At 40.1% G+C, this 12,084-nt stretch overlaps 1 protein-coding gene across 3 annotated transcripts in view; it reads right to left on the bottom strand.

Annotated features, from left to right (window-relative positions):
* The window catches only part of RNF123 (ring finger protein 123), a 112,032-nt gene that overhangs the window by 26,593 nt on the left and 73,355 nt on the right, over positions 1 to 12,084 (bottom strand). The gene's annotated exons all lie outside the window — the stretch shown is intronic.

The following is a 12,084-nucleotide window of genomic DNA, read 5'->3' on the forward strand; positions in this document are numbered from 1 at the left end:
ATATATAGGCATGGAACTCTGTTGGTGACCGAACACTAGAACACAATGCACAATCAAATCAATTAAAAGAACCAAGTTGAGGTCATGGTAATAACACCTAAGACATCCCACACATATATATCCCAGACTCCATTAACATCCCAGATCCTGTACCTGGCAGGAAAGTGAGGACTTCATGGCCTTTTGTGAAATATATGTTTTGCCTAGCTTATGTAATTATTGAAACACTTGGCAAAGTGCAGGATTATGCAAAAGACAAGCCCAGTTTCTATTTCAGTCTTGTCTTACTGAATCTAAGCAGGCAGCAACAATGCTTGTTTTCATCTGGCTTTGAATCATGTGCTAGCTGGAGAGGACACAGCATAGTCAAAGTTCATTGTGACTTCTAGGCCATATACCAAGCATTAAGCTATCAGTTATTCACAGCAGAATATATTTTGTTCAACTCTTACTCTCCAAACAACTTTAATTTCATACTTAATTTACACTATTGATATGGCACAGTTTTGCTGTCAATTATTATTTCATTGTGTTTGCTAATTAATGGAATCCATTTATGAGGTGGCTAATCAAATTTTGATGTCCATGGGGTGCTGTGGGAAGAAAATAATAATTATACCACTAAAAGGAGTTTATCCTTAGAATTCACTCACTATATCCTAGTCAAAGATGCATTCCCTGGAAAAGAAAGTTTTGACAGCACAAACTTTAGTGGGCTAGCTAGGGATTATTATTGTATTCCTGCCAGGGAAAACAACACCTGTAAAGGAATATTATCTATTATCTTTTGAAAAGGAATATTGAGTTGAAACTGAAAAAATAAAGTAATCCAGATGTAATTTGGATGATAGCCAAACCTTTTAAAATATTCTCTTGGCAGACCAAAAAACACGACAAAAGACTTTTTTCTTGAATTAATCTCATTTTAAGTTCATTGAGAACATGCTTAATTGTCTTTAAGACTTTTAGCTATTGATTTCTTAATATGGGATGTTCCAATTACTTAATAGTTCTTGCAAATAACTAATATCCACCTTAGTAATGCTATTTAATTGTTCATAAAAAATACTGCAGATTTGGAATAATTCAAGATAGTTCCCAACACCAACAGAAGTTTGGGAATTTTGCCACTATTACTACATCAGAACCAAACTCTGAAATTGTGTTTTAATTGGATATACTGCCATTATCACAATTGTAGCCAATCCAAATTCCTCTTGCATAACTCAAATTATTTTTAAAAAATTGACTGGCAATAAGTTGATGTAAGTATTAATATTCCCACTTGCCCATGAATTCAATAACCTGCATTTTTCAGACTGGGATTATTCCAGGGTATATACTGATGTACTGTAGTTGGGTAAAGAGAATGGCCTTGAAGGTCAGAGGGAAGATCTGCTACCAAGGGAACAATCAGTTAAATGAGACTTGAGCCCAGGCCAAGAAAGTAGTTTGTGAAAACACCTCAGGCAGCCCCACCTCCCACTTAATTCTCATGAAGATAAAAGAGGGAGGAAGGGAAGCACATTCAGACTTGCAAGATTCTGTAACTATAGCTTTTCTAATAAAATAGTTTTAGGTCTGCACAGTGTCTGTTTCTTAGTCTGGTGTACCTTATAAGATTAACAATTCATCATGAGAGTAAAGGCTGAAATTATACCACTGTCCCAATAACTTCCAAATATGCTTCGCCATTTTTCATGCAGGAAATACATAGACAGCTAAAAATGGAGCTAAGCCCCTGCTATGATGTCAAAGATGTCACAGAATAACTTTCTGATTGTGCTCATAGTGATGTTTTGACTTATGACATTCACTTCATAGAGAAATTGAAGTCAAAATTTGTATCCAATGATAAAGCTGGAGGTCAGGAAAGTTAAAACCTCAATTATCACATGACAGCTGTTATTTAGATAAAGAAAATCTTTATCTAAATAAATGAGACTTGAGCCCAGGCCAAGAAAGTGGTTTGTGAAAACACCTCAGGCAGCCCCACCCCCATTTAGGGGGTTGGCTTGCCCATAAAAAAATCTTAGTATTTTATCCATCTTCTTAAAATAAGACATTAGCATATATCCATTTTTTCAACATTTATCTTCCCCACTCAGTGGGGTTTTAACCATCTATTTATATTAATTTTTATCTGAAAATTTAAAATGTGATATATTTACATCCACTTGAAAATATTCTTGAAATACATATTCCCAGATATTTCAAAGAATTCGAGCAACAATTAAAAACTTCAACTACTACAAGTGTCCACAGAAACATTAGAATCTTCAGTAAGTAAGACTTTGATTAATTGAATAACCTGATAAACTACTGTTGCATAATAACGTTAACTTTGATAAAATACATAATTATCAATGACATCAACATATAATAATAGCGTGTGTTCATCTACTCCCACTGTTATGCCCAAAATGTTTTCCATTTATTTTAATAAAGCAGACCAATGGTATCAATATCAAATTAAAAAACATAGAAGGACAAGATATGTTGATAGATGAAAAGATTGCTCCACTTGTAATAATCCCAGCAAAAGGAGTAGATACCATATCTTAGCCAAACCAATTTTAAAAAAGAGGAAACCAATATAAAGGCAAGACATGTTTCAGAAATTTCCACTTTACCTGCGGGGGGCCACAAAAATGACCTTGGAAGAAAACTATAGGACAACAGTTACAGAAACATGTATTAAGCCCAGGAAATGAAGAAGAGATTAAAAAGAGACTCAAACTGATTCCACCTTAAGTCCAGGGGTAGAAGAGGGAGGGAAGGGAAAACATAGACAGGCTTTCAAGATTCTATTACTGTATCCTGTATCAACAGAGTTCCAGAGTCTTTCTTGAAGAGTCTATTCCTGACCTGGCCTACCTCAAAGGGCTGACATCACCATTGAAAAGGCCTCTTCTGTATCCAAAAAACCACCACTGTGGATTTCAATTTTTCTGACTGCATATCCAGAATGTCAATTAGTAATTTAATATTATCAGATGCTTGGCAACCTTTTCTAAAAACAGATTGTACAGAATAGACAGTCAAAGCTATCCCATCATCTACATGCCAGAGTCATTGTCAATATCTTTGCATCAACATTTACAAGGTAATTGGTCAATAGCTTGCAATCAGCCTATGAAATCTCAATGATGTATCTCATTAAACATTGCCTATATCTCAGCCCAAACCACTTGATTTTCATTAGCTATGGAATTTGTCCAGATGTTCTGCTCCATACATAGAATCCCAATATCCCAACTGAAGATATATGCAGATCATTCGTTTTACTGTACTGTTATGCCATGGCCTTAAAAACTGTGGTCAAAGGAACATATCAAGACAATGAGAGAAGATTTCTAAAACTGAACTATGGATATGTGCAGTGTTCAGCCAAAGCCAATATGAGCTTGAGAAAAACAGCAGGCAGAGCAGTATTCACAGCTGGTGTTAGTTCACACAGCTCAGTTCCCTGTCAAAATAATAGTAATAAATATATGTTACAAATTAAACTTATTTTCCTACTTCTGCATGTTTCCCCATAAAATCTTCAGATTTAAAAATAATTTTATTTTATTGTTGTTGATTGTTGCTGAATAAGTTAGATACAGAAATAACTGGAAAGTGACCAAATCAACAGCATTTTGGGAAATGTATCTGAATTTGATTTTGGTTAAGGCAGGACTGGGAGCTGGTTTGGCTCAAGTAATAAATCATAGAATTACAGGTAGTCCTCAACTTATGACCACAATTGGGACCGGAACTTCCATCACTGATACAGTTGTTAAGTGAATCATGCCCAATTTCACAACCTTTTTTGTCATGGTTGTTAAGTAAATCACTGTGGTCGGTAAGCAAATCCAGCTTCCCCCATTGACTTTGCTTGTCAGAAGCCCCTGGGAAGGTCGCAAATGCCGATCATGTGACCCCAGGATGCTGCAACTTCGTAAATACTTGCCGGTTGCCAAGCACCTGAATTTTGATCACGTGACTGTGGGGACACTGCAACAGTCCTAAGTGCAAGGATCAGTCGTAAGTCACTTTTTTCAGCACTGCTGTAACTTTGAACAGTTTTTAAATTAATGGTGGTAAGTTGAGGACTACATGTAATGTAACATGCCTTAAACCTCTAGTCTTTAAATAAAAATAAATTAAAAAGTGCACAACTTTGGTTGGCCTGAGGCCTGCCTATTTATTTATTTAATTCAATTTAATTTATATGACTACCCATCTCAACAAAGTGACTCTGGACAGCTAACAATAATTAAAAATAACATATTGAAAGCAATACACATACATGGCTGGCAGCTGAGATAATAAATAGCCCTCACAGGCAGTAACTGACATTTTGACCCCCATGCTCAGGAACACAGCCATGTTTTCAAGGCCTTATGAAAGGCCAACAGGGTTGGGACCAATCTAATCTCAGGGTGGGTGGGTAATGTTCTATAGGCTTTGCCCTCCAGAAGAAACTAGGGCCAAGAGCTGCTGTTTTGGGAGGCTGAAGGGAGTAGGTCTGACGAACAACCCAATGATTTCTCAGTAACCCCGCTGTACTGAAGATTCTTGACCGTAGGGAACTTCTTTTTGTGCCTCTGAGTCAGTGTTGACTCCTGGAGACTGCCTGGACAACTCCCCGCAGTTTTCTTGGCAAGATTTCAGAAGTGGTTTGCCATTGTCTCCTTCCTAGGGCTGAAAGACAGTGTCTGCCCCAAGGTCACCCAGCTGGTTTTGTGCCTAGAGCAGAACAAGAACTCATGGTCTCCCGCTTTCTAGCCTGATGCCTTAACCCCTACACCAAACTGGCTCTCAGGGACACCATACCATACTTTAGTTGGTACCTAAAGAGTAATCTCTTTTCCAGGCCCCTCATAACTCTATATAAAGTCAATCCGAGTATATAATGAACACTTCTCCAAAATTATATAATTGAAAGAGGATCATGTGATTGGCTAGAGGGGATTTGTACAAACTCAGATCAGCATTGTCTGTTGCAAATGCAGGAAGTTCCTAACAAAAGAAGCACTTTCTGTGAACAGTTTATCCTGAAAACACTGCAAAGGGAAACATGGATTGGTATTCATTTCTTCTTTCCTGTCATAGCTCCATCAGAGGTTAAGTCAAAACACCAAAGACAGGGTCATTCTCTGCATTTCCTAGAGACATAGCCAACAAATATAAGAATGGAGACTTAGCAGGCCCTCAAGAATGTAGACAGCATAGGATTCAGAGTCAGAAGATAGAGAAATGCAGGAAAGATTGATTGGAAGACATCTCCTCAAGAGTAACTGGTCTACTTGCAAGTAAAGCTCGTTTCTGATTATTTCTTGATGAATTGCTGTTCATGCTTTTGGTGGAGGCTCTGGAGGCACAGAGGAAAAAGCCTTCAGCTGAGAGCAGATCAGTACTGAAGCAATATCTGCATCAGCCTTGCTGAACTGCTACTATATTCTGGTTGCCCAATGCCTAATCTTAGACCTCTAAAGTATGTCTCCTGTGCACAATCTGGTACTGTTGCTATGTTTCTGCACTGACTTGCTATTGATTTTTGGACTGTCCGCTGATGCTACCTCTGCTCTTTGGCCTGACGTGTTATTGCCTCTATAATATAACTCTCATGAACTGTTGCTTGGCCATGCTGGGTACCTGCTGGCATCAAGCCCTCAGAAAAGGACATTCCCAAACTAAGACCAGAGGGAAAGAAATAACAGCACACAATGTGCAATCCCAAGGCAAAAATAAAACAAAATGTCAGATTGCTTGATGCCAAAAACATTTTTAGCAATAAATCCAGAACATATGTTGGAAGAGTTACAAAATCTCTACAGCAATGGGTAGCAGCCAATTATGTATGTGTTTAGGGCAATGGTGGACAGCCAACCAGCTTCATGCAGCCCCTGCAATACTCTTCTGAGACTCCCCTCTTCTTATTGTGCCACCAAGCTTCACAGTAAGTATCACTGTATAATGTTTTTCCTTACCACCACCACGACCACCATCATCATCTCTAAGCATTTTTCCACCCACTTACAATGTGGCTCCAACAAACAATTTAATGTAGAAGAGGAAACTTCAAAAAAGTCTGTTCAACCCTGACCTAAAATTTTCCAGGTTTCCAGTATTGTCAGATCTTTCAGAACTACAGCCCTCCTTGTTCTAAAGTAACTTCATCTGCTCCTAAAGCAAAGTGCTATAAGATCTGATCTTTATGAGTAGTAAGTGCGGCTCATGTGGCAGGGAAAATAGAGTGTTTCAAAATAACAACAAACTATTTGAGAACAACTTCCACAATCATTAAAAAAAAAAAACCTTTCAGTAACAAAGTGATTGAAAATCCATGCTTTATCCCATTCACTTTACTTTTATTCTTGCCTAAGACATGCAGCAGTTTCTTTTCCATCATATAAGGTAGTCAAAAGCAGACAGAGGAAGAGAGAAAATGTGTGAGTCTAAGACCACATTCCACCAACTGTTACTCTAAAACCACCCAATCTCAACTGCATGCTAGTGTATTTTCTGAAGAGGAAACAAACACAAAGAATCTCAGTACAGAAATAAAAAGCATTAAATGCTGAGCTGTAAAGCTTGTATCAATGCTTACAAGCATGAAATTCCTTCTAATAATGAATCTGATTTTTTTTTTCAAATTTCAGCCTGATGGTTTTATCCTGCGCTCAATTTCAGTGCCTCTTGCATATAGCCATTTTTAGATATAAACCAATATCACATCTCTCCGTAGTCTTCTCTTACGCACGTTAAACATGCCTACCTCCTTTAAATGTTCTTCATTGATTTCCAGATACTTATTATCCTGGTAGATGTACTCTGAGCCTGCTCCAACTTGTCCATGTCCTTTGAAAGCACAGAGTGCAACATTGGACAGAGCACCCCAAGCACAATGCAATCAGCACAGGATTGTTGTTGTTCAGTCGTTAAGTCGTGTCCGACTCTTCGTGACCCCATGAACCATATTGCACCAGGCCTTCCTGTCCTTCACTGCCTCCCTAAGTTTGCTCAGTTTCATGCTCACTGCTTCAGTGATGCTATCTAACCATCTCATCCTCTGCCGTCCTCTTCTCCTTTTGCCTTCAGTCTTTCCCAGCATCAGGGTCTTTTCCAAAGAGTCCTCTCTTCGCATTAGGTGACCAAAGTATCTGAGCTTGAGCTTCATTATCAATTCTTCCAATGAGCAATCAGGGTTGATTTCCTTTAAGATTGACTGGTTTGACCTCCTAGCAGTCCAGGGGACTCTTAAGAGTCTTCTCCAGCACCACAGTTCAAAGGCATCAATTCTTTGGCGCTCAGCCTTCTTTATGGTCCAGCTCTCACAGCCATACATTACTACTGGAAAAACCATAGCTTTGACTATGCGGATCTTTGCCGGCAAGGTGACGTCTCTGCTTTTTAATATGCTATCTAGGTTTGCCATAGCTTTCCTCCCAAGGAGCAAGCGTCTTTTAATTTCATGGCTGCAGTCTCCGTCTGCGGTGATCTTGGAGCCCAAATAAATGAAGTCTGTTACTGCTTCCATTTCTACCCCTTCTATTTGCCAGGAATTGATGGGTCCAGATGCCATGATCTTAGTTTTTTTAACGCTGAGTTTCAAGCCAGCTTTTGCACTCTCCTCTTTCACCCTCATCAAGAGGCTCTTTAGTTCTTCTTCACTTTCTGCCATTAGGGTGGTATCGTCTGCATATCTGAGGTTATTGATGTTTCTCCCTGCAATCTTAATTCCGGCTTGTGATTCTTCCAGCCTGGCATTTCTCATGATGTACTCTGCATATAGGTTAAATAAGCAGGGTGACGGTATACCGCCTTGTCGTACTCCTTTCCCTATTTTGAACCAATCGGTTGTTCCATGACCGGTTCTAACTGTTGCTTCTTGGCCTGCATACAGATTTCTCAGGAGACAGGTAAGATGGTCTGGTACCCCCATCTCTTTAAGAATTTGCCACAGTTTGTTGTGATCCACACAATCAAAGGCTTTTGCATAGTCAATGAAGCAGAAGTAGATGTTTTTCTGGAACTCTTGTGCTTTCTCCATGATCCAGCGAATGTTGGCAATTTGATCTCTAGTTCCTCTGCCTCTTTGAAACCCAGCTTGTACATCTGGTAGTTCTCGGTTCACGTACTGCTGAAGCCTAGCTTGTAGGATTTTGAGCACAACCTTGCTAGCATGTGAAATGAGTGCAATTGTGCGATAGTTTGAGCATTCTTTGGCATTGCCCTTCTTTGGAATTGGAACGTAAACTGACCTTTTCCAATCCCGTGGCCACTGTTGCGTTTTCCAAACTTGCTGGCATATTGAGTGCAGCACTTTAACACCATCGTCTTTTAGTATTTTAAATAACTCAGCTGGAATACTGTCATCTCCATTAGCTTTGTTGTTAGCAATGCTTCCTAAGGCCCACTTGATTTCACTCTCTAGGATGTCTGGCTCAGGTCAGTGACCACACCAGCATGGACATCAGGGACATTAAGATCTTTCTTGTTTAGTTCTTCTGTGTATTCTTGCCACCTCTTCTTAATCTCTTCTGCTTCTGTTAGGTCCCTGCCTTTTTTGTCCTTTATCATGCCCATCTTTGCACTAAATGTTCCTTTCATATCTCCAATTTTCTTGTAGAGATCTCTAGTCTTCCCCATTCTATTGTTTTCCTCAATTTCTTTGCACTGTTCATTTAAGAAGGCCTTCTTATCTCTCCTTGCTATTCTCTGGAAATCTGCATTCAGTTGCTTATATCTTTCCTTTTCACCCTTGCTTTTCACATTCCTTCTTTCCACAGCTATTTGTAAAGCCTCATCAGACAGCCATTTTGCTTTCTTGCATTTCTTTTTCCTTGGGATGGTTTTGGTTGCTGCCTCCTGTACAATGTTACAGACCTCCGTCCATAGTTCTTCAGGCACTCTGTCTACCAAATCTAATCCTCTAAATCTATTCATCACCTTCACTGTGTACTCACAAGGAATATGATCTAAGTCATACCTGAGTGGTCTAGTGGTTTTCCCTACATTCTTTAATTTAAGCCTAAATTTTGCAGTAAGAAGCTCATGATCTGAGCCACAGTCAGCTCCTGGTCTTGTTTTTGCTGTCTGTATAGAGTTTCTCCATCTTTGGCTGCAAAGTATATAATCAATCTGGTTTCGGTATTGACCATCTGGTGATGTCCATGTGTAAAGTCGTCTCTTGTGTTGTTGGAAAAGAGTGTTTGCTATGACTAGCTTGTTCTCTTGACAGAACTCTATTAGCCTTTGCCCTGCTTCATTTTGTACTCCAAGGCCAAACTTGCCTGTTATTCCGATTACTCCTTGACTTCCTACTTTAGCATTCCAATCCCCTATGATGAAAAGGACATCTTTTTTTGGTGCTAGTTCTAGAAGGTGTTGTAGGTCTTCATAGAACCGGTCAACTTCAGCTTCTTTGGCATCAGTGGTTGGGGCATAGACTTGGATTACTGTGATGTTGAATGGTTTGCCTTGGATACGCACTGAGATCATTCTGTCGTTTTTGAGGTTGTACCCCATTACTGCCTTTCCCACTCTCTTATTGACTATGAGTGCAACTCCATTTCTTCTAAGGGTTTCTTGGCCACAGTAGTAGTTATAATGGTCACCTGAATTAAATTCACCCATTCCCGTCCATTTCAATTCCCTGATTCCCAAGATGTCGACATTCAATCTTGTCATCTCATGTTTGACCTTCATCCAGCTTGCCTTGGTTCATAGATCTTACATTCCAGATACCTATACAATATTGTTCTTTACAGCATCGGACCTTCTTTTCACTTCCAGACACATCCACAGCTGAACGTCCTTTCGGCTTTGGCCCAGCCGCTTCACTCTTTCTGGAGCTACTTGGAATTGCCCTCTGCTCTTCCCCAGTAGCATATTGGACACCTCCCGACCTGAGGGGCTCATCTTCCGGTGTCATATCTTTTAGCCTTTTAACATTGTCCATGGGGTTTTCTTGGCAAGGATACTGGAGTGGGTTGCCATTTCCTTCTCCAGTGGACCACATTTTGTCAGAACTCTCTGTCATGACCTGTCCGTCTTGGGTGGCCCTGCATGGTATAGCTCATGGCTTCACTGAGTTATGCAAGCCCCTTCACCACGACAAGGCAGTGATCCATGAAGGGGCACACAGGATACAGCGGAACTATTAATACTTCTTGTAATCCAAAAACAATGCTTCTGTTAATGTAGCCCAAGACTAGTCATTACATCATGTTTGCTCACGTTCAGATGGTAGTTCATCAGTACTTTACATCCTTCACATATACATATATGGGTACAGCCAATCCTGTGCCTATGAAATTAGTTTTTCCTATTCAGATGCAGGCCTTTATACTACTCATAGGTGACCATCATCCTATTGGATGTATCCCAACATTCAAGTTTGCTGAAGTCAGTCTGAATACAGATATTGTCCTCCAAGGTATTTGCCCATCCCCCAATTTAACGTCAGTTGCAAGCCTGATAAGCATCCACTTTATTGCATTCTCTAGGTCATATGTGTCAAACTCAAGGCCCGCAGGCCACATCCGGCCCGGCGTGTAATTATCATTTTATATATTATTGTTATTAATGGCCCGGCGATATGAAGCGCTGGTAACACAATAAACTACAGATCCCATAATGCAGCACTTCAGCTGCCTTGCCGAACGCTTCCCACGTTAATCAAGTCTAACTTATGATGCTGCAAGTTATTGCGAAGCTAGCCCTCACGATGCCGAAGAGAAAAGTTGATTCTGAAAACAGAGCCTTTAAAAACCGATGGGAGGCTGAGTATATGTTTACTGACATTGCCGGTAAACCCGTGTGTCTCATTTGTGGAGCTAATGTGGCTGTAATTAAAGAATTTAATCTAAGACGGCACTATGAGACAAAACATCAGGATAACCTGAAAGACCTGAATGCAGAGCAGAAGATACGGAAAGCAGAAGAGTTAAAGAAGAATCTGACACTTCAGCAGACGTTTTTTATCCGTGCAAAATCACAAAATGAAGCTGCTGTGAAAGCAAGTTTTATCGTGGCAGAGGAGATCGCCAAATCAGCCAGGCCATTTACCGAGGGAGAATTTCTGAAGAGCTGCATGATCAAGGTGTTTGACATCTTATGTCCAGACAAAAAGCAGATGCTGGCAAATGTAAGCCTGAGTAGAAATACGATTGCTGATCGAGTTTGTGAGATGGCCACTGATTTAAGAACACAGTTGAGTGAAAGAAGCAAAGACTTTATTGCATACTCTCTTGCTGTGGATGAAAGTACTGACATGACTGATACTGCACAGCTGGCCATCTTCATCCCTGGAGTGGACTCCAATTTGTGCGTTACAGAGGAAATAATGGACATTAAATCAATGCACGGGACGACGACTGGAAAAGACCTTTTTGAAAATGTATGTCAAAGTATAACCGACATGAAACTGCCCTGGGACAAACTTATTGCACTTACAACTGATGGAGCACCATCTATGTGTGGTGAAAAAAGTGGACTAGTGAGAAGGATGCGAGTAAAGATGCAGGAGGAGAACTGTACTGGTGAGTTAACGGCATATCACTGCATCATACACCAGGAAGCACTATGTGGCAAAGTCCTGAAGATGGACAATGTAATGAGCACTGTAACACAAACCGTAAACTTTATCTGAGCTAAAGGTTTAAATCACCGGCAATTTCAGTCCTTTATGCGGGAGATAGATTCAGAGTTTGCTGACATTCCTTATCATACAGAGGTGCGTTGGCTAAGTTGGGGAAAAGTTCTCAACAGAGTTTTTGAGCTCAGCAACGAAATCTGTCAGTTCATAGACAGTAAAGGAAAAGACTCCACTAATTTTAGGGATGAAAAGTGGAAATGCAAGTTGGCATTTCTGGTTGACATAACAGCTTATCTCAATGCCTTAAACCTCCAGCTCCAGGGACGTGACCGCATGATCACTGACATGTATGACGCAATGAAGGCATTTCAAGTGAAGCTGCTTTTATGGGAGACACAAATGCACCAGTGCAACTTGCCCCACTTTCCCTGTTGCCAAGTAATGTTGAACCAAGTCGGCACAACGGTGTTCCCAAATACGCACTTTGCTGATAA

Source organism: Python bivittatus, unplaced genomic scaffold, assembly GCF_059951505.1.
Source record: "Python bivittatus isolate LINGU-HERP-01145 unplaced genomic scaffold, Pbiv_v1 ctg000080_np1212, whole genome shotgun sequence".
NCBI lineage: Eukaryota > Metazoa > Chordata > Lepidosauria > Squamata > Pythonidae > Python > Python bivittatus.